Source organism: Myotis davidii, unplaced genomic scaffold (genome assembly GCF_000327345.1).
Source record: "Myotis davidii unplaced genomic scaffold, ASM32734v1 scaffold64, whole genome shotgun sequence".
Classification (NCBI taxonomy): domain Eukaryota; kingdom Metazoa; phylum Chordata; class Mammalia; order Chiroptera; family Vespertilionidae; genus Myotis; species Myotis davidii.
This window is the reverse complement of record NW_006296226.1, coordinates 1,565,355-1,570,586: the sequence shown is the minus strand read 5'-3', so window position 1 is coordinate 1,570,586 and position 5,232 is coordinate 1,565,355.

Genomic DNA, 5,232 nt, shown 5'->3' with positions numbered 1-5,232 from the left:
GGGAGTTTCCTACCTCTGTAGTTTATGGTGTAATACAATAATTAATAGAATAGACAGAGTTTATTTAAGTGGGAGGGCAGGGGATCGTGGCTGTTAAAATTATTTTTTATGGCTCTTCTTTAATCTTTCGGAGTTGCATTTGATAGAAGACATTCCTGTCATTCAAAGAGAAGCTATTAAAGCAGCTTATATCCCCCCACCCTATGTACACTGCAAATAAGAAAAAATTAAACTGATGAAATACTAGCTGTACTCAGTGAAGGCGGTTGTTCTGAACTCATATTTGTCTCCATTGTATCTTTAAAACCTGTACCCTATCAGCTCATTTTTGGCATTTTGTACATAGCAAATACTGAAACTCTTTCTGAATTCAAGGGGAAAAAAATAGACATATTTTCAATGGATCCCGGACTTCAGTGTATTATTTTTCTGTTTTCTATTTCCCCCCCCACCCGCTTCCAGCTTGATGAGCATATCCTATTTTGCCATTGAGAAATGTGTAATTTTAAATACTGAAACGACTAGAGCAAAACCCTTCCCTGAATCTGATGTGAAATGCAGACCAATGGAGATAACCTTGCTTATAGTTCCTGTCTTTGTGTTGGTTTTGTATCCTTCAGTGGATTCTGGGTCCCAAGGCAAAGATTACTGGTTCTCTAAAACCAGGAAATTCATCAAGACACAGGATGTCATTTCAGAAGATAGCAAAGGAAGGATAGAGATTTACACTCTTTTTGACACTAAGTAGACCTTTCCTCATGAATGCTGCACAAACAGAAATAGGGCAGTGAGGTGATGGATGGGCTCCCAAGCACTTCTGATTCTGGGCTTTGGTTCCTAATACCATACAACCACCCGAGAATGGGCTCCTGTGCCTCATTCCTGCATCTCCTGTCACTGGTCTGCTTGCCTCTTGTCTCAGTCCCTCTACTTCATTCTCCAGACTGCTTCCAGAGGAGTCCTCAAATATATACGATTTTGCCCTGTATCTCTAAATTTAAAAATCTTTAAGTTTCACCCACTGCTCATGGAATGGCTACTCAAACTCTTTTTTTTAAAAAAAAATTTTATTGATTTTTTACAGAGAGGAAAGGAGAGGGATAGAGAGTTAGAAACATCGATGAGAGAGAAACATCGATCAGCTGCCTCCTGCACACTCCCCACTGGGGACGTGGCCGCAACCAAGGTACATGCCCTTGACCGGAATCGAACCTGGGACCCTTGAGTCCACAGGCCGACGCTCTATCCACTGAGCCAAACCAGTCAGGGCAGCTACTCAAACTCTTCATCTGATATTCCAGGCCCACAAATATCAGGCGCCAGTATTCCTCTCTTGGGAAGAAAGCACACCAGCTTTATTTTATAGGTGAATCGGAGACCCAAGAAGTAAAGTGAGTTTTTCAGGGGCACACAGATCGCCATAGAGCTGAGGTTCGGCCTCCTGACTCCTAGACAAGTGTTCTTTCTGCCATAGTACATCGTCTTCATACTTAACCTCTGTGGTTTCATCTCCAGAATGGGTTAATGATAATTATTTCTCTGAAGTGAGGGCATGCTGGAAAGCCACCACAATGGCTTGTCCCAGCTTCATCTCCTGGTCTTCACACCCGCGGAAGCCTCCTCTTACACTGAATAGGGCTGGCCTGGGAAACCAATAAATAATTTTGGAAATGATGGTGTATCACTTTGAAGGCTAGGAGAACTTCTCTGGGGAAGTCAGCTTCCATCTGTTGAGGGCCGGCAATGTGCAGTGGCTGCGTGGCCAGCAACAGGCTTCCTGCCAAGAGCCAGGAAGGAACCGCGGCAGCTAGTCCACAGCCATGTGGGTTAGTCACTTTGGATGTGGGCCTTCCAGCTGCAACTAAGCTTCAGGTGACTGCAGTGTGGATGAAATCTTGACGGCAGCCTCTGAGCTGGAACCACCCAGCTACGCTGCTCCTGAGTCACTTTATGACTCAGTTTCCCCACTTTTAAAATTGGGAAAATAATAGATATTTCATTGGATTATTGTGAGGATTAAAGAAAATTATAGAGTACTGTGAAGATTTAATCTGCTTAGAAATGTGAATGAGCTGCTTACAATTAACGTGTTTATTCAATAAAGGGACACAGGGAAACGTTTGGTGGTGATGTGTATGTGTACTACCTGGATTGTGGTGTTGGTAACATGAGTGTATACATATTTCTAAATTCACTAAATGTATACATTAATATTGTGCAGTTATTTTTCATATACAAATTATACCTCAGTAAAGCTGATAAAAAGGAATAACTTTTTTAGAAATGTGCCTGGCACATAGTAAGCATTCAATAATATTAACTATTATTATTCCAGACTCCAGAAAACAATGCCCAGTACATGGTAGGCATCCAATAAATATGCAACAGAGCGAATGAATGAATCCATGTAAAGAGCTGTGTACTAGAGCCTGACTCATTTTACACCCTGTGTTAGCTGTTATAATTATGTCTTCTCATTAGATCTTACAATGATTCTATGTGATAGCTATTGTTGTCTTTGTTTTATTAGGTGAGATAAACTAAGTTATAAAAAGGTGAAGTAACTTTTCCATGGGACATAGAGTAAGAACCGGCAAAGCCAACATGTAAAACCCTGTTTGTCTGACTCTAGCATTACATCGGGTTCAATGTCAAGGCGTGGAGAAGACGGAGGATATTTGATGTTTCCTGTTTTTGAGCTGGGAGTGTTTAATCCCCTCTTGCTTCACATCAGGATGGGTCCTGGATTCCGAGCGTGGCTGAGCCTGCTGATGTGGGTTGCATGGCCCAGTTATGTATGTAGGAGGTTAGGATAAGACTGCAGTTCTAAAGCCTTAGATTGTAGCTGGCTCTGCCATTAATTTTATAAATTTAACTCTGGAAAAGCATTCTCCTCCCCCCAAAATATTATTGTAATAAAAATAGAGGTCATTCTGGAAGTCCTGAAGCAGCTGAGAGAGGTTGGATGGTGAGAGTATGCCTTTCACTGGCCAGTCTCTTGGTGTAGGACCCAGTTTGGAGGGATGGACATGATGCTCAAGGCAGGGTCTGACCAGCTCTGCCTTTTGGGGACTCAGGATATGAGCCGATGTCTCAGGCATGATTACTTTAGTCTAATTTCTCCTCACAGCACCCTGTGACTGCTCCTAAGAAGGACATTTTGTGTTCTACCTAATAGCACCCCTGGATATACCTTCTCCCCCTAGGCCTAGGAGAAGCAGCTACCTCTGCAGTGAGCCTCCTATGCCGAGTCTGCAGGGCCTGCTCAGGGTGCCAAGCGTATAGCCCATCTTGCACCTGTTCACAAACCTCACACCCATCAGCAGTTAACTCTGTGCCCAATTATGAGAAATGCTCTTTTAAATCTAAACCTGAACGTGAACCTGGAGCAATGCCTGTAGTAGCTTCCGCTTGCTGAGTGTGTACTGTTTGCCATCTATAAAACATTTAGGAACAAGAACACTGAGACTCAGACCAGTTCTTCTCAAACTTTACTTTGCATACGACTCTCCTTGAGATCTTGTTAATGCAGATTCTGGTTGAGTAGGTCTAGGATGGAGTCTGAGATTCTGGGTTTGGAACTAGCTTACTTGTGAGGCTGATGCTGGTGGGCCATGAACCACACTGGGAGTGCTGAGGGATTTACTCCTGAATTAGAATCTGCATTTTAACAAGATCACCAAATGATTCATGTTGAGATTTTCCCCCCACCAATACCAAGTATGTGGTGTCTTTTCCAACACCGATTCTGCAGTTTTCTGGACACCAACTGGATGCCCAACAACTGAATTGAATTGAATTCAATTCTGACACTGTCTACCTGGAGTTAGCATCAAATCCCAGAAGTTAAAGGGCTCATTCCCACAAGGTTGCCCCCATTTCAGACAGCAGCTGAAAATGGGGTGGGCAGGCTGCCCACATTTCTGCTTGGCCAACTACAACTTTGGGGGTTCTCATGACCTTTCCCTAGGTTTGATAATTTGCTAGGATGACTCACAGAACTCAGGAAAGCTTTTAACTGGCCATTACTAGGTCGTTATAGGGATAAAACTCTGGAACAGCCAAATTGAAAAGATGCTGGGATTCCAAGGAAAAGGTGCAGGGATTCCAAGCCCCCTCCAGGCACACCACCCTCCCAGCACTTCTGTGTGTTCACCAACCTGAAAGTTCTCTGAACCTGTCTTTTAAGGGGTTTTATATAAGTTTTAGTATGTGGGCATGTTTGACTAATCATTGGCCACTGGTCATTGAACTCAGTCCTCCTGGGAGGTGCAAGTAGGGACTGAAAGTTTCAACCCTCTAATCATGGCTTGGTGTTTCTAGCGGCCATTCTCCATCCTGAAGAGATTCAGAGTTCTCTAGAGTGTCACCTCATTAGAATAAACTCAGGTATTGGCTACAGGGTATCTAGAGTGTCACTCCATTAGCATAAACTCAGATATTGGCTATCACTCAGGAAATTCCTAGTATTTTAGCAGCTCTTATGCCAGGAAATGGGGACAAAGTCCAAATATACATATTTCCCATTATACCACATAGGTAAAGGCAAATATAGGGATGCTTCATAGTACTTACATTTTCTGCATGTTTCTTTGCTATGTAGAAAACACTTTCCCTTATTTTATCTTCTTTGCTCCTTGCCAAACCCTCTTCAGTATGTATGAAGTAGCATTAGCCCCATGGGTGTGTCAGTCACATCCATAGTTCAGATAATTTGCTAGGCTGCCATAGCTGTGAATTTTTAAAAGTGCACCCAAATAACGGAGGTTCATCCACACCCCATTCATTTTAAGAAATGGCATTTCTTTAGAAAGAAGGGAGGGCAGAGATAAAGTAATGAAGTGTGAAGTTGACTGGGATTTGCTTAGTCAGATCTCCAAATGCTGGTCCGCATCCTTCATTTGCCTGGCTGGTCTGGGAGTGTTGGGCAGTGGGCGAGCCAAGAGGACTTTGGGAGCTTGGAGAAGGCATGTCCCAGACTGAGGAGGGAAGAGAAATGGCAAAGCTTTTCACCAAGGGCTAATACATGGTTTGGGTCAAAATCCAAAATGTTCTTACCTTTAACAAATCTCAATTCTGGGCATTTATTTTAAGAAAAAACTATACTTACATGTTTCTTACTGTAGCTTTCTTTTTTTGAAATAATAATGAATTGGAAGAAAATCAAGTGTCCAGATTACTAGAAGATTGACTAAGTAATTATAGTGTTCGATGAACTCTGCAGCCAGAAAA